Source organism: Pinus tabuliformis, chromosome 7 (genome assembly GCF_031772625.1).
Source record: "Pinus tabuliformis cultivar Carrire ecotype Pingquan chromosome 7, CPIR1, whole genome shotgun sequence".
NCBI classification, from domain to species: Eukaryota; Viridiplantae; Streptophyta; class Pinopsida; order Pinales; family Pinaceae; genus Pinus; species Pinus tabuliformis.
Window position 1 is genome coordinate 1,384,163,235 of NC_142293.1, and position 19,711 is coordinate 1,384,182,945.

Here is a 19,711-nt window from a genome sequence, read left to right on the forward strand (position 1 = left end):
TGATCCAGGGGGATCTTAAGATATAATGGCATGGAAAATCTCAAAATCAAAGTGCTTAAAATGAAGTTGACCTAGGACCAAAGCGTAGATCTCGTCGTCCTAATTCCAACGATGCGAATGACACTTCAATCCAAGTCCAGATGATGAAGTTATCGCAAAAACAAGGTTGCTTTGTTCCTTAGGAAAATGAGGCATTTTCCTTTAAAAATGGTTTTTAAGCTTTAAAAGGCAAAATCACAATCAGAACATCCAAAGGGGCAGACTTAAGGAGGACAATGGAACCACCGATTTGTGATCTCCAACTAATTGCAGTTAGGGGCAGGCAATCAGCGATACTGGGGGGTCATCATCGGTGATCAGCAATCAATGGTGCGATCGGTTGATGCCGATATCGGTGATCGGCGGTTGGCAATTCCCCCCATTTACAGGACCTTAACACCAGCGATATGCCGATTGTGATATCGGGCCCAAACCTAATAGGTATATAGGGCCAATTTGATATATTTGAAGTCTGGCCTTAAAGTTTTTGGTCGGAATTATTAGTGTTTTTTGGTTTTTTATGTATTATTGCTCTAAACGATAAAAAGGCCATTTTTAAGGGTTGTTGTGCCCATTGATCCTTCTGCTCCACTGACTTCTATTCTGAACCAGACAGACCCGATTTAAGCAGCCTTTGTCATAAAGAAGGCCCTATAAAGTCCGATGATTGGAAAAAAAGCAAGGGGGAGAGGATTTTCAGCACGCTGTTTGAGGTAGGAGAGCTTTCAGCTGGCCGATAGTGCACTTTGTCTGTTTTGGACAAGTTTTATATTTTTTCAACCCCTTTCAATGCCACAAACACATTGGTGCTGCCCACTTCTCCATCTGAGTTCTCCATTTCATATCCATTTTAAAGAATGGAGGTATAAGCCTCTTGTTATGCAACTGATGATTGTAATTCTCTTCTTTCCATACCATTTAATATAAGAAGGCCTCCCCATTGTTCGAGTAGGGCCCGGAGATGTAGTCTGAGTTGGACAAACTCCGTTATCAAGTCTTTGTGTTTTCCTTCATACTTTTTGTGTTTCTTCTTCTTCTGTTCTTGTGTGCACATTAAATTTCTCTGTTAAGCTACAAATTTTCACATGTGATTCTTTTCGTACATCTATAAGTGAAATATCCCTAGATCAAGTGGTATCAGAGCAGGGCTTTTTAGATGTGAATTGCAGGTTTGTATGCTAACAAGAAACAGGCTCCAAAGAGGCGAAGGAGAAATAGAACTTTTCGATCCTGAAGCGGGGTGTGCACATCGAAGGAGAAACATGGAAGACGAGGCTCATCTTGAAGAGGAGCATAATTTCAAAAAAACCTTCTATACAATGGCAGAGAATATTGGTCAGTTGGTTTTAAGGCTAGAGAAAGCAAAAGAGAGAAAACTAGAAGAATAAGGTTCAGTGCATGGAAATGGTGGAGAAGATCCCACACCTCCTTCCACGAGTGAAAGTTCTTCTTTCTCTCACCACCATAATCATAGAAATCCCAGTGATGCATCTAAGAAACTTTTCTTTAAATTAGATGTTAAATTTGATCTTCCTATGTTTAATGGTGAAAGAAACACAGAGAAGCTTGATAATTAGATTAGGCAGATTGAGGTATACTGCAGGATTCAACAAATCATGGAGGATGAGGCAAAGATTCAAGTGGCCTCTCTACGGCTGAGCAGCACCGCTCCCATTTGGTGGGAGAGAAAATTACAGAGCAGTAACAATGTGGGTAATCTCTTTTCCTCATGGCTTGATTTCATTTCTGCATTAAAGGAAAAATTTTATCCCTTGGGATACAAGCAAAAAGCTTTAATGAATTGGTAGTAATTAAGGCAAGGCAAAGGTCAGGATGTTTAGAGTTTTACAGAGGAGTTTAGGAAGTAGGCACTTAATTTGGGTATTGCACTTGATACACCTGAAGTTGTAACTAAGTACATTGGCTATATTAGGAATTCATTGTTATTGTTTGAACCAACCACTATTGACTCAGCCAGCGTGAAGGCAATTCATATTAAGAACAGGGGAAAAAATGAAAGAGATTATCATTCCAGAAAACCACCGTTCAAACCTCCCAATGACAAATCCAAAGCGAAATGGAAAGGAAAGGAGGAGAAGACGGCATCAGCCAAAGAAGGGGAGAGGCTGTATTGCAATCACTGCAAAAAGGAAGGCCACGATGATGATCATTGTTGGAAACAACACCCAGAAAAGAATCCAAAAAATTATGGAGGAAAAGGGAAGTAGAAGACAGTGGCCACGACGCACCAAGACCTTGGATCAGATTCAAGAGTTGAATGATTGATCACAGCAGCAGGAACAAAAGGTATTCTTACACCTCATGTCAATTCTGAATCGCATGAAGGCACTAGTTCTATAAATGAGTCCCTTCCTAATGACCAAAAGAGAATTGAACTGTTCCATATCAGGGTCGTTATAAATCATACTAAAGTTGAAACTCTGTTTGATACTGGGTCCCAAGAAAACTTAATTTCAGAATCCCTAGTAAAGAAACTCGGCTTAGAGACAAAACCACATCTGAAACCTTACCCCTTGGGATGGATACATGACAAGGCAAAACTGAATGTAACCCAGTAGTGTAAAGTAAAATTTGTGATCGCTTCTAAGCTAGTAGATGAAGTAGAACTGGATGTGATACCATTGTATATCTGTGGCATGGTGTTAGGGAGCCCATATATGTATGATAGAAAGGAAGTCTTTTTCCGTCATGAAAACAAATACCAAATCATAAAATATGGGGTAGAATATATAGTAAGGGCTCATCAAACTAAAATCAATGCCATCCTTGTAAGCATTGGACAAATGAAAAGACTGGTGAATTCCAGTAAGGGTTGCATGCTTATGGTTGTAAGGGAAAAAAGAGGGAGAATTTGCTAATGCTTTCCAGGGCTGCGATCAGGGACATAAACAAGAATTATCTGAATTAATTTCTAATTATGATGAGCTATTTTAGGAACCAAAGGGATTACCTCCAAAGAGGGAAATCCAACATGAAATCCATCTACAACATGATGCGTCTTTGCCAAATATTGGCATGTATAGGATGTCGACTATTGAGATGGAGGAAATTAAGAAACAAGTGCAGGAATTGCTGGACCAAGGGGTCATCAGGGCAAGCACCTCTTTGTGTGGCTAATTGATTATCTTACTCCCAAAGAAAAATGGCACATGGAGGATGTACATGTATTACCGCATGCTAAACAAGATCACGGTGAAAATTGCTACCCTCTTCCACACATAGATGATTTATTAGATCAATTAAAGAATGTTGTTTATTTCACAAAATTGGATTTGCGCAGTGGTTATCACCAGATCCAAATTACAAAGTAGGATGTGTGGAAAACCACCTTCAAGACCAAACAGGGGTTGTTCGAATGGATGGTGATGCCATTTGGACTTTGCAATGCTCTAGCCACTTTTATGAGGGTCATGAATGATCTCTTTAGGCCTTTCATTGATGAATTTTTTCCTGTATATTTAGATGATATATTTGTCTTTAGTAAGAGTTGGGTTGAACATGTGTGTCATGTAAAGAAAGTGCTTGATTTACTGAAAAAAGAAAAGCTCTTTGTAAAATTGTCAAAGTGTGAGTTCGGGAAAACCTCTTTGGGTTACCTACGTCATATTTTTGGTCATGGTCAGTTAAAAATTGATCCCTCTAAAGTTGAAGCAATTGTAAGTTTTCCTAAGCCTACTAGTGTAACCAAGGTCCGTAGCATTTTAGGTGCAGTCCAGTATTGGAGGAGATTTATTGCTAATTTCTCTGTTATTGCAGCGCCTTTGAACACATTGACGAGTGTGAAATAGGTCTTCCAATGGGGAGGAAGACAACAAAAGTCCTTTGAAACATTGAAGGAAAAGATCAGCACCGTGCTAGTCTTAGCCTTACCCGATCTCCAACAACCATTCAAGATTGAAACCGATGCCAATGGTTATGCCATGGGAGATGTACTGATGCATCAAAAGAAGTTGATTTCTTACCATTCTGAGAAGTTTTCTCAAGATGTGATAAACTATCCCACTTATGACAAGGAGCTTTATACCTTGGTGCAGAGTGTGAAAAAGTGGAAACACTACCTGAGTGGCAAGGAGACCATCATCCATATAGATCATCAGCCCTTGCAATACCTTCAGTCACAAACCAAGCTGCAGCAATCTCATCATTTCAGGTGGATGGGCTTTCTTCAATAGTTTCATCTAGTAATAAAGTATAAGAAGGGCACTAGCAATAAAGTGGCCGATATGCTATCTCGCCCTCCTATTTCTGCTTCTATTATTTTGCATAATGCTTTGTTATATTTTGAAAGTTATGTCAAACAATATGCTAACGATGATGACTTTAAGAAGACTTATGCAAAACTAACCCATGGTTCACAGGTGGACAACTATCACTTGCAAGGGAAACTGTTGTATGACCTTGGTAAATTGTGCATTCCCACATGGGAAAGAGTACATGTAATTCGAGAGGACCACACCTCTCTTGTGTCTGGACACTTTGGTGTTGAAAAGACTTTATGTCATGTATAAAGATTTTTTTTTGGCCTCATATGAAAAATTGTGACTTGCTATGTAAAGGGATGTGTGATGTATTTTGTTTCAAAGCCCTCTAATAGAAAACTTGGGCTCTTCTCACCACTCGCTATTCCGAGTCGTCCATGGGAAAGTGTGTCACTGGACTTTATAGGAGGTTTGCCTTTATCTAGGAAGAGTCACGACTATTTTTATGTCGTCGTTGACCGTTTTAGGAAGATGTGTGTTCTTATGCCTTGTAAAACGCAGATAACTGCAAAGCAGACTACTCTTTTTTTCAGCATGTTTAGGTCCACTTTGGACTACCCACATTGATTGTGTCAGATCAGGACTCTCACTTTCTCGAAGAGTTTTGGACTAGCTTATGGAGGATGATGGACACCAAATTGAAAAGAAGCACGACATTCCATCCACAGACCGATGGACAGACAGAGGTTGTTAACCGTACCATGGTACACTTGTTACGAGACTATTGTGGGAAACATCCCAAGTTTTGTGATGAGCATCTCCCCTATGTACAACATTCCTACAACTGAGTAGTGCATTCATCTACGTAGCGTTCACCATTTGAGACATGTTCTGGTTACCTACCAAAGGACCCTTTTGATATGGTCTTTGGAAGGGAAGATGGCTCCAGTGGACGTAGTGATGGGACAAAGCTCAGTAGTTCATTCAGCGAATCCAATTGATTCACCAAGCAGTGCAAGAGCAGTTGGAGAAAAGTCAAGCCCGTTACAAGGCTTGACATGACAAACACCGAGTCGACCATCAATTCCAAGTGGGCGACAAAGTGTGGTTCTACATTAGTAGGGACAGGATGAAGGGAGAATGGAAGAAGTTGCGACCAATTCATTATGGTCCATTCACCATTTTGGAGAAGATTGGGAACAATGCCTTTCGTCTTGATTCGTCGATATATATGCAGATGTCCTCAATAGTGAATGTAGAGAACTTAAAGTTGTATGAGGTTATGAACCTCCATTGATCATGGACACTGATGAGGTGGGCATAGTTCCTACAATCGATGATTTTGTACCAAAATATCTCGATGAGTTACCTGAAGACATCATCCTTGACAAAAGGACTTAGACTTCATGGCAAGGAGATGTGGAATACCTTCGAGTTGGTTTCAAGGGAATGCACCCTAGCGAGGCCAAATGGCTGGAGAAGGAAAGGGTGAGGGAACAATTCCCTCACTTGCGAATTGACTAATGAAAGCTTTTGGCGGTCCAAAAGCTCCTCAATGGGGAGGATTGATCCAGGTGGATCCTCACATACAGTGGCATGGAAAAACTCAAAATCAAAGTGCTCAAAATGAAGTCAACCTAGGACCAGAGCGTAGATCTCGTTGTCCTGATTCCAATGGCATGAACGACACTTCAATCTAAGTCCGGACAATGAAGTTATCATGAAAAGAAGGTTGCTTTGCTCCTTAGGAAAATGAGGCATTTTCCTTTAAAAATGGTTTTTAAGCTTTAAAAGGCAAAATCGCAATCGGCACATGCAAAGGGGCGGAATTAAGGAGGACAATGGAACCCCCAATTTGTGATCTCTGACTAATCGCAATCGGGGGCAGGCATTCGATAATATCGGGCGATCAGCATCGGCGATTGGCAATTGGTGGTATGATCGGCAGACACCGATATCGGCGGTCGGCAGTCAGCAATTCCCCCCATTTACAGGACCTTAGCACTAGCGATATGCCAATTGCGATATCGGTCCCGGACCCGATAATTATATAAGGACAATTCGATATGTTTGAAGTCCATATTTAAAGGTTTTGGTTAGAATTATTAATGTTTTTTGGTTTTTTTTATGTATTATCACTCTAAATGATGAAAAGGCCATTTTTAAGGGTTGTTGTGCCCACCAATCCTTCTACTCCACCGACTTCTATTCTGAACTAGACAGACCCGTTTTAAGCGGCTTTTGTCATAAGAAGGCACTATAATGTCCAATGATTGGAAAAAAAAGCAAGGGGGAGAGGATTTTCAGCATGTTGCTTGAGGCAAGAGAGCTTTCAGGTGGCCGATAGTGCACTTTGCCTGTTTTGGACAAGTGTGAGATGTTTTCAGCCCTTTTCAACACCACAAACGCATTGGTGCTACCCACTTCTCCATCTGAGGTCTCCATTTCACAACCATTTTAAAGAATGGAGGTATAAGCCTCTTGTTATGCAATTGATGATTGTAATTCTCTTCTTTCCATGCCATTTAATATAAGAAGGCCTCCCCATTGTTCGAGCAGGGCTCGGAGACATAGTCTGAGTTGGACGAACTCTGTTATCAATTCTTTGTGTCTTCCTTCATGCTTTATGCGTTTCTTCATCTTCTGTTCTTGTGTGCACATTAAATTTCTCTGTTAAGCTGCAAATTTTCACATGTGATCCTTTTAATACGTCTATAAGCGAAAGATCCCTAGATCAATCCACCTGGATCAATAGGTTTATCCCTGTTTCAACCAATCATAGCTTTTTAGTTCTATTTTAAATTTAGTCGAAAACCAAATCAAAATCTGAACATAACAAAATTCCCGCAAAACCATTGAAAATAGGTTTTTCAATTATTATATAAACGACCCCATATGGAAGTGACAAGTGGCAAGAGCTGAGTGGTATCGGAGGTAAGCTCATCACAACTTTTAAAAGGAGACAATAAGGAATATTTGCAATATTGGGTAGCTCCGATATGGAGTGGATGTGATATCGTATACAACTCCCTTTAATAGCTTTGTCAGGTCCACTTATTGGAAGGAATAGTATGTCATAGGTTGGAGCAAAGGCCTATTAGAGATCGAAGGTGAAAGATTATTGGAAGTCCGATATCATAGGTGAATGATTATCAACAGTCAGAGATTGGAGGTGAATGATTATTGACATATCAAAGCGAAGGCCTTTAGTGATATCGATGATCAGAGGGTGTGTTGTATTAAAAATCCGAGATCGGGGAAATATGATATCAAAACATTTAAAAGGTGATACATAACGACAACTCTGATATGAGGGATTCTCTGATATATGGGAGCGGAGGAGGGTTATGTGGTATGTGGTTCCTCCATAATACTTCATCAACTTTATAATATATATCACCAAAACCTATATTTGTTTGTTTATATTAAAACCATTTTTCGTATGGTTCAAAGTTTATATTTATACGTTTGTTAAAAAGGGCTAAGGCACCTAACACATTGTAATATGGTTAATGTATGAATGTTGGTCTCGGAGGCTATATCTTATTAATTAATCTAATTAAAACAAAAGAATAGTTACAAGTTTATTAACTTTAGAAAAATGAATATTTTAATTAGATTAAAAGTCTAAATTGTAAAACTAAAGCTAAAACTGCAAAGCATAAGGGAAGATGAAACAAGTGTCAATGAAAAAGATGACTAGGCTAAACTGAAGAAATAAACACTCAAAGATTAAATGGATATAAAAGTGTCCCCATGTCTATTATGATAGAATAAAATGAGGGTTTTGTGTTTTCACTACAACAATGGTGACACACTGGGGAGAAGAAGTTATCTCCGTTGTAAAGACATGAAATTTAGTTTAAGAATGAAGGAATTATAATTAGATAATTTGAACTACTCAAATTTAGTTATCCTAACCATTTTGTTCCTATTTTATGTTGTCAAAATAAATATGTATACAACTATCGTTCATGAACTTGTAAAAATTTACCCCATGAACTCAATGTTTTAGTAAATTTATATGTACACCACTCAACTTAGTTGGACATCAGTTTTCGAGTAAACAAGCTAATCAAGAAAGCATAGTATTAATTTAACCTCCATACCATAGGCATGGCCACTGCTACCAGTAGTTCTTTATAGCCTCTATAGGGATGCCTTTTAACCCTTTTATGTGCTAGTGTCCCATCTATTAGGAATAAATGCATAGTTAAAAAATATGATCTTAAAGTCATTTGAATGTCAACTGAAGATCGCTTCCTAACTTGGTAACAAGATAATGACAATGCCATTCCTAAGATCCAACATGATGAACAAGCCAACTCATAATGAGACCTCTTGTCCTTCAACCTTGCTGTCGAAAGCATTTACCTTAGATTGGTGACCAATAATGGTAATGTCACAATGTTAGAACTTATGATCATGGTAGGTTAGCTCGTGATGAGACCTCCTATCCTTAAATTGACAATTTTTGTTTTTATGTTTAACTATGGTAACTGATAATCTCATAAAGATTAAGAAATAGATGGGGTGGCATACTGCTCCTTAAGAGAAAGGGATGGGGTAAAAATATTTAAGCTAACTACTATTCACTTGACTAAAATTGTTCGCCAAAATAACTAATGGCCTTAAGTAACTGTTGTTAAATGTGTTTTACTTTTTTAAAGATAGGGGTTAAAGATAATTCATTAACACATAACGGAAAGATGTAAACTCAAAGAACAAAAAATCAGGGACTCTACTTGGTTAGGAAATATGAAAATGAACATAAACAAAATCATATTCATTGAAGTTATCCTTAGAGGCTAGGTTCCGTTAATATAAATTAGAGCATAAAAATGACTCATATAATGATTTTCCAAGCTGAAAGAGAAAACATTACTCCATTTTGTTGTGAAATGAAATTAAAAGACAATCCAACTAAGCATAGAATGCTTATGAAATAATAAAGAAGACAATCAAGAGAATGAACCTTGAGATACATCTCACAAGATAATATAGAGAATTAATGTAAAAATGAGATTACGTTCATTTTATATTGTAGGATAATTTGTTAATAAATCTCTTTTGTTTCAAAACATAATTACTGATTTAGAATTATTGTTGTATGCTTTGACAGGGTTTTCCTACTTTTTCAATTCTTGCTTAAATAATAGTGTGCGAGTAAGATTCAATTTTAAGAATATCACTGATAGACAATTTCAAAATGTATGCAAAATTAGAAAAAATAAAGCTCCCTATTGTCATATGATGATTGTTCTTCCAAAGTGTTAGTTTCCAACAAAGCCGAATGTACAACTCAAATCCATGGGAACCTGAACGAAGAACAACAAAATATAAGAAATGAATAATGATTAAAAGAGAAAAGAAAAGCTGAAATAAAGATTAAACCAGATGAGGATGAACATATAAATGTGTACCTGGAAGAATTCGATCATAATTTTACGTCATGAATATTCATTTTCTCCCATGTATTAATCACAGTTCAAAACCATCTTCTTATTCAATTTAAAACTACTACTAAACTACACCTAATCCTAATCTAAAAGGCAGGGTAAGACTAAGTGAAATTGTGCTTCCAATGTAGCATTTCAAGAATCTTATTTTCTGCACGAATGTATACATCAAACATTAGTAACAAAAGTATAAATCTACTTAATCCAACAGAAATAAAATGAAAAGCATTTTGTATAAGAAGTAAATTATTTACATTCACCCTCTCTTGGAGATTTTATCCCAACCAGATCTCGACGGGATCATAAAAATATGGATGGATATTAGTTAAAGATTGGAAGTGATCCAAAGAAGAGGATAACAGGTCAAATTGTGAAAATATTATTTTAAATGCAATGACCTGCACCAAATTGTTAGTTTTATGTACATATGATGGAAGGTCTTCAATTGTGTTAGGTGGATAGTCATGTTGTAAAGGTACACACTCGAGTACAAATTTTTGTTGGCAATTCCTTTTAGAAGGAGAAAACAATTTGCGCTGAACATCAAACAAAATTGGAAGAGTAATGACTCTTGATGTTTCGAAATAAAGCTCTGAATTTCAACTTTATTCTTTTCTGTTAATGTACCTCATATGTGTGCAATATTGAGTAGTTTAACATACCAATATAGAATATCAAAGAGTTGAAAAATAAAGGAGGAATACAAATCTAACCAATCATTATAGTTACACCACAATTGGCAGAGGTTTGATAATATTTCTTTCTTACAAGCATTAGCCAAAGTGAAATTGGAATGGTTATCAACATCATCTTGTGCATAAGATAATGGATACGGAATAGAAAAGGTAATGTGATCATTAGCAAAATCATAGATTAGGATGGGTTATTGATTAGTGAAATCATTATAATGATTAAAAGTTCAAAAACGATAAATGATTGGAACAATTTTTAAATTAAATATTTTTTCATTTTGAAATTTAATTTTACTTTGATCATGAGGACTTAATGAGGAATGAGATAAATCAAAATCCTCATTGTCAGTATATTCATCATAAATGACTTCACAACTTTCCTCAAAATATTTAGCATTCCTATGAGACACATCCAAACAAGAAGAATAATTGGCCACATTTTTTCTAAGGTTCAAAGAATGATAATTAAGTATTTCATTATCCTGAGAATAGTCAACTGGAAATTCATGTGTAACAAGTTATTTAATTTCTGAGATATCATTAATATGAATATGAACTGAATTGCTAAAAATATCAGGATAAAGATGAAAATGAGAGTTTGAAATAATGAACATAAAAATATCTCTGGGCAGATTCCTCTGTGTATTGTCTGTTGCTGATCTCATATTCTTTGTTGATCATTCTTTCCTATTGTCTTAAACTTTTCAGGTGATCATTATAATAAAAAATACAAATTTCATATTGAACGATTGGTATTTGAGTTCTCTATTGATTTTCTGATTTCAGGATCATTAATTCTTCAAATTTGTTGATGTCATCTTCTTGCAAATACTTATCAACCTGTTCCAAGTTAGTTTGTTGAAATTCATCAACATGTGAAAGTGAATCTGAATTATCATTAACACTATATGAAGCATGAATTAAATGGAGAAATCTATCATATATAGTTGCAATAGTTTCACCGTAATTAGCATGTTTCTCCATGTCATATTTTTCAGGCATGTTAATGGAAGGCGAAGAAGAATCATTTAAACTTGAGATTTTTTTGCATGGATTAGAAATGAAAGGAAAACAAATTAATTTAACAACCATAAAATTAATTGAAATTATGGGGGTAAATCATCAGGTTGAAATTGAGAACAAATTAATTTGAATCTAATACAAAAGTTATCTAATGATTCACCTTCAAAACGACGAAGATTATCTAATTGATCACATACCATTTCAAAGCCGTAATCCTGAAAAGTGTGGAAGAAAAGAATTACAAAAGCGTCCCAAGTGCGTATGGAAGCAACTGGTAGGGCTTTACACTTGTCTTTTGCTATTCCTACCAAAGTAAGGGTAATCAGCTTGCACATGACACCTACATCAAGATCATAATGTTTACAATTTAAAATAAATTGATAAACATGTTCATAATCATAGGCTTTATTCCCACCATTAAACTTCTCCTTTGACAAGATTTTGGCTACTTGGATTGGACTTGAAGTTGTTCGAAGTCCAGTAAAGAAAGTCCACAGTGGTCTCTAAAGAGGAACCATTGAAATCAAATAAAAAATTTAAAAATAAGATATCTAAATAAACCAATGAGATGTTGGCCCTCCTTCTAGTGCTAAAAAAGTTGATTGACAAAAATGTCCTCCGTCAACATTAGGTGAGACCACCCGGTCAGGACTTAAAGCAGCTCCTTTTCCATTGAAGATGGTGGTTCCAAATAGTTATGGGTCCAGTTACCCTATCATCTAAGACTAATATAAAACTAATCTAATACTAATCTAACATAAACTAAGAGTTAATCTATTCACATCATATTACGTTACATTTCCTTTATATGATCTTTAAAGATGTAAACTAAAGGAATAGATTGACACAAAGGTTTTATCAATTTAAAAGGTTGATCAAACCACAATTAAATGATTTATTTTCCTCCTTAAGAGAGGACATGATTCAAACTAATATGTAAATGCATAACTAACCTAAAACATGGAATCCTATCTCAAACTAGAAGCCCTTTTCTAATGTGAGAGAAAGTTAAATAAAATAGGGGGAAAGACTGGCTTGTGAGTTAATTCAGAATTAATATTCAATTATGAATTCCAAAATAGTTTTTAAACTCATAAAAGGTTAAAACAACTATGTAAATGAGTCTACTTTAATAAATAGTTATTAAGGTAAGTCCATCTACAAGCCTGAATTCATTTTAAACATAATTCATTATATGGGTTGTATTAATAAAAAGAAATAGTTCATTTCAATTAATACACATAAAAGACAAATACACATGTAAATGAAGAATAAATAGTTATCATTAACCACAAGTATAATAAAATGAAATAGGTATGATTTCGAAATCATTCTACCTCTTGGAGATAGCTCATGCAAGACTTCAACAACGTGTCACAATCAACTCAACAATAATGTTAAATATCAAAGAAAAATACTACTTAGAATGTAGATCAAAACCCATTATAAAAATTTGAAAAAAATATAAAAATTCATCATTCCGATAACAGTACACAATAATGAAAATTCGTTAAACAGTTCCAAAATTACATTACAAATGTCCAGTCTTGGTGCATCTCAGACCCATAGTAAAATTGTCTGCAATAGTGGAAAGAAATTATAATAGAGCTAGAAAACATTTATTTTCTCTATAATCAAACTTTCTGTACATAAAAATATTGATATTGTAGAAATCGAATAACTACAGAGAATCCCCCTTGAGTGGATCATGACCTTCCTCCTTTTGCAATTAATTTAGGGGTAGTTATACAAGATTTATCAAGAAAAAAACCCTCGTTATATATCGCAACAGCCGAATCTGGTGGTTTTCTTCAGCACTGTGAAAACAAATTGTTTTAGTTGAATATAGGCCAAATTTGTGAAATCATTGCAACGAAGTGTTTTTCTTTAGCCAAATGGTTGATTTTCTACGCGCAATCATGGAATTTTTTAGTCTTTGTTGCAACAATATTCTCAGTTTAGATACTGCGTTGTGTCACATGGAAGAGAGTCTTTGGAAATCACAGATCGAGTTGATACTTCCTCCTTATCGACCATGGGTTCATCTCTATTTTAACCAATAAGATCTTATTAGTTCTATTATTAAACTTAGCCAAAAATAGAATCAAAATCTAAACATAACAAACTTCCCAAAAAACCATTGAAAATAATATTTCCAATTATTATAACAGCGACCCCATATGGAAGTGAAAAGCGGCAAGAGTCGAGTGGTATCAGAGGTAAGCTCATCAAAACTTTTAAAATGAGACAACACAAAATATTTGTGATATTAGATAGCTCCAATATGGAATGGATGTGATATTGTATTCAACTCCCTTTAATAGCTTTATCGGGTCCACTTATTGAAAGGAATAGTATGTCAGAGGTTGAGTGAAGACCTATTGAAGATCGAAGATGAAAGGTTATACGAAGTCGGAGATTGGAGGTGAATGATTATCGATAGTCAAGGATCGAAGGTGAATGATTATCAGCATATCAGAGTGGAGGCCATTAGGGTTATCGACGATCAAAGAGAGTGTTGTATCCGAAATTGAAGATCGGGGAAATATGATATCAAAACTTTTAAGAGGTGATACGTAACAAAAACTCTGATATAAAATATATATTGTCAAAAGCTATATTTGTTTGTTTGTATTAAATCCATTTGTCATATGATTCAAAGTATATATTTGTATGTTTGTTAAAAAGGGCTAAGCCACTTAACAAATTGTAATATGGTTAATGTATCAATATGGGTCTCGGGGGTTATGTTTTATTAATTAATATAATTAAAACAAAATAATAATTACAAGTTTATTAACTTTAGAAAAATGAATATTTTAATTAACTTAAAAGTCTAAATAGTAAAACTAAGGCTAAATTTGCAAAGCATAAGGGAAGATGAAGCAAGAGTTAATGAAAAAGATGACTAGGATAAACGGAAGCAATAAACACTCGAAACCTAAATGGATACAAAAGGGTTCCCATGTCTATTGTGACAGAATAAAATGGGGGTGTTGTGTTTTCACTACAACAATGGTGACACATTGGGGAGAAGTAGTTATCTTTGTCGTAAAGATACAAAACTTAGTTTAAAAATGAAGGAATTATAATTAGATATTTTGAAATGCTCAAATTTAGATATCCTAACCATTTTCTCCATATTATATGTTGTCAAAATAAATAGATATACAATTATCGTTCATGAACTTGTAAAAATTTACCCCGTGAATTCAATGTTTAAGTAAATTTATATGTACAATAGTCCACTTAGTTGGAGAGTTGTTTTCGAGTAAAAAAGCTAATCAAGAAAACATAGTATTAATGTAACCTCCATAACATAGGCATGGAGATTGCAGCCAACATGCATCTATATCCTTGACGGGGTTTCCTTTTAGCCCTTTTATGTTACAGTGTCCCCGTCTACTTGGAATAAATGCATAGTTGCAAAAGATCATCTTAAACTTATTTGAATGTCAACTAAAGATCATTGTTTTGGCTTGGTAACCAGATAAGAACAATGCCATTCATGAGATCTAACATGGTGAACAAGCTAACTCGTGATGATTCCCATTTTCCTTCAACCTTGCGGTTGAAAGCCATTACCTTGTCTTGGTGACCAATAATGGTAATGTCACAATGTTACAACTTATGATCATGGTAGGTCTACTCATGATGATGATACCTCCTATCCTTCAATTGACCATTTTTTTGTATCTTTAATTATGGTTACTATTAATCCCATAAAGATTACATAATAGATGGGGTAGCATACTGCTTCTTAAGGGAAAGGGATGACATAAAAAGATTTAAGTTGCCTATTATTCACTTTACTAAAATTGTTCACCAAAATAACACATGACCTTAAGTAATTTTTATTAAATGTGTCTTACTTTATTTTAAGATAGGGGTTAAAGATATTTCATCAACAAATAACAAAAATATTTAAACTCAAAGAACAAAATATCAGTGACTCTACTTGGTTAGGAAAGATGAAAATGAAGATAAATGAAATCATCTTCATTGAAGTGATCTTAGAGATTAGGTCATGTTAATATAAATTAGGGCATAAAAATTACTTGCGCAATGCTTATGCCAAGCTGAAAGAGAAAAGATTACTCCATTTTATTGTGAAATGAAATAAAAAGGCAATCCAGCTAAGCCTAGAATGCTTATCAAATCAGAAAGAAGACAATCAAGAGAATGAACCTTCAGATACATCTCATAAAATAATATAGAGAATTAACATAAAAAGCGTGATTACATTCATTTTATCTTGTAGGATGATTTTTTAACAAATCTCTTTTGTTTCAAACCATAATTATTGACTTAGAGGTATTGTTGTATGCTTTGACAGGGGTTTTCTTACTTTTGCAAATTTTGGTTAAAGAATAGTATGTGAGTCTTTATAGATTTGATTTTAAGAATAAGACTGACAATTGATTTCAAAACCTATGAAAAATTAGAAAAGATAAAACTTCCTAATGCCATATGAGTATTGTTCTTCTCAAATGTTATTTACCAACAAAGTTGAATCTACAAATCAAATCCATGCAAACCTACAAGAAAAAAAAACAAAATATAAGAAAGGAATAATGATTAAAAGAGAAAAGAGAAGTTGAAATAAAGCTTAAACCAGACGAGGATGAACATATAAATGTGTGTCTGGAAGAATTCAATCATAATTATACTTGTTGAATCTTCATTTTCTCGCATGTATTAATCGGAGTTCAAAACCATCTTCTTATTCAATTTAAAACTACTACTAAACTACACCTAATCCTAATCTAAAAAGTAGACTATGACTAAGTGAAATCGTGCTTCCAATGTATCCATTCAAGCATCTTATTTTCTGCATGAATATATACATCAAACATTAGTAACAAAAGTATAAATCTACTTAAACCAACAAAAATAAAAAGAAAAACATTATGTACAATGATTGTTAATGTATGTACAAGAAGTAACTTATTTACATTCACCCTCTCTTGGAGATTTTTTTCCAACTAGATCTCGGTGGGATCATAAAAATATGGATGGATATTAGTTAAAGATTGGAAGTGATCTGACGAAGAGGATAACAGGTCAGATTTTGAAAATATTCTTTTAAATGAAATGACCTACATCAAATTGTTAGTTTTCTATACATATGATGAAAGGTCATCATTTGTGTTAGATGGCTGACCACGTTGTAAAGGTACACACTCTAGTACAATTTTTTGTTGGCAATGCCTTCGATAAGAAGAAAATTGATATGAGCTAAACATAGTACAAAATTGGAAGAGTGATGGCTCTTGATGTTTAGAAATAAAGCTCTGAATTTCAACTTTATCCTTTTGTGTTAATGTAACTCGTACATGTGCAATATCAAGCAGTTTTACATACCAGCATAGATGATCAAAGAGTTGAAAAATAAAGGAATAAGCTAACCAATCATTATTGTTACACCACAATTAGGACATGTTTGAAAAGATTTCTTTCTTACAAGAATTAGCCAAAATGCAATTGGAATGGTTATCGACATCATCTTGTGCATGAGATAATGGATTGGGAATAGAAAAGGTAATGTGATAATCAACATAATCATAGATCAGGATGGATTCTTGATTAGTGAAATTTTTTATAATGACTAAAAGTTCAAAAATGAGAACTAATTGGAACAATTTTTAGATGAAATGTTTCTTCATTTTCAAATATAATTTTACTTGGATCATGGGGATATATTGAAGAATGAGATGAATCAAAATCCTCATTGTTAGTGTATTCATCATAAATGACTTCAAAACTTTCCTTAGAAATTTTAGCATTCCCATGAGACACATCAAAAGAAGAAGAAGAACTGGGCACATTTTCATCATCTTGACAATGATCAACTGGAAAGTCATGTGTAACAAGCTATTTGATTTCCGAGATATCATTAATATGAATAGGAACTAAATTGCTAAAAGTATCAGGATAAAGATGAAAATGAGAGTTTGAGATAATGAACCTAAAAAGCTCTCTACGGCCAGATTCCTCTATGTATTATTCGTTGTTGATTCTAGATTCTCTGTTGATCATACTTTCCTATTGTCTTGAATTTTACAGGTGATCATTATAACAAAAATCAAAACTTTCAGATTGAATGATTAGTATTTGAGCTGTCTGCTAATTTTTTGATTTCGAGATCATTGATTCTTCAAATTTGTTGATGTGCTCTTCTTGCAAACAATTATCAACTTGTTTCAAGTTAGTTGATTGCAATTCATTAACATATGAAAATGAATACAAATTTTCATTAGCACTATAATAAGTATGAATTAAATTGATAAATCTATCATATATAGTTGCAGTAGTTTCACTATAATTAATATGTTTCTCCATGTCATATTTTTCAGTCATGTTAATGGAAGGTGAAGAAGACTCATTTAAACTTGAAATTATTTCATATGAATTAGGAAGGGAAGGAAAAGAAATTAATTTATGAAACCATCCTATTAATTGAAATTCTAGAGGTAAATCATCAGGTTGAAATTGATAACAAAATAATTTGAATCTAATATGAAAGTCATCTAATGATTCACCTTCAAAATGACGAAGATTCTCTAATTGATCACACACTGTTTCAAAGTCGTAATCCTGAAAAGTTCATAAGAAAATAATTACAAAAGTGTCCGAAGCGCGAATGGAAGTAATTGGTAGGGATTTGCACCATACTTTATCTATTCCTTCCAAAGTATGGATAAAAAACCTGCACATTACACCTTCATCAAGATCATAATGATTACAATTTAAAATAAATTGATAAACATGTTCATAAGCAGAGGCATTATTCTCGTTGTTAAACTTCTTATTTGACAAGAGTTTGGCTACCTGAATTGGAGTCGAAGTCGGTGGAAGTGCAGTAAAGAAAATCCATATTGGTCTCTTAAGAGCAACCACTGAAATCAAATAAAAAAAAAAAAAAAAAAAAAAAAAAAAGATCTCTAAAGAAACCAATAAGGTGTTGGCCCTCCTTCTAGTGCCAAAAATGTTGATCGGAAAAAATGTCCTCCATCACCATTAGGGGAGATCACCTCGTCGGGAACATAAAGCATCTCCTTTTCCATTGAAGATGGTGGTTCTAACTAGTTATGGTTCCAGTTACCCTATCATCTAAGTCTAACCTAAAAAAAATATAATACTAATCTAACCTAAACTAAGAGTTAATCTATCCACATCATAGTATGTTACATTTCCTTTATATCGATCTTTAAATGTGTAAGTTAAAGGAATAGATCGATAGAAAGTTTTGATCGAATTAGAAGGCTGATCAAACCGCAATTAAATGATTTATTTTCCTATTTAAGAGAGCACTTGATGAAAACTAAGATTTAAATGCAGAACTAATCTAAAACATGAAATCCTATCTCGAACTAGAATGGGATAACCCTCTCCTAATCTGATAGCAACTTAAATAAAACAGGGGGAAACACTGGTTTATGAACGAATTCAAAATTAATATTTGATTGTGAATTCCAAAATAGTTTGTAAAGTCATAAAAGGTTAAAACAACTATGTAAATGAATCTACTTTACTAAATAGTTATTAAGGTAAGTCCATCTACAAGCTTGAATTCATTTTAAACATAAATCATTATAACATTTGTATTAATCAAAATAAATAGTTCATTTCAATTAATACACATTAAAAAAAAAAAACACTTGTAAATGAATAATAAATATTTATCACTCACCACAAGTATAATTCAATGAATTAATTATGATTTCAATCCCATTCTGCATCTTGGACACATCTCATGTAAGACTTCAACAACATATCAAAATTGACTCAACAATAATGTTAAAGATCAAATAAAAATGCTACTTAGAGTGTAGATCGAAACAAATTATAAAATTTTTACAAAAATATAAAAATTCATCATTCTCGTAATATTTCACAAGAATGAAAATTTATTAAACATTGCCAAAATTACATTACGAATGCATAGTGTTGGAGCAGCTCAGACCCATAATAAAACTAGTTGTATTAGTGCAAATAAATTATAATATAGACACAAACCCTTTGTTTTCTCTATAATTGGCCTTTCTGTACATAACAATATTTCTATTGCACAAATTGAACAACTACAAAGAATCTGCCTTGATTGGATCACGACCTTCCCTGTTTTGCATTGAATTGAGGGTTATTTATATAAGATTTACAGAGCGAAAATCTCCCCTTATATCTCTCAACAACTGAATCTAAAGATTTTCTTTAGCAGGCCAAAAGAAAATTGTTTTAGTTGAATACAGGTCAAATTTGGCAAATCGCTGCAACA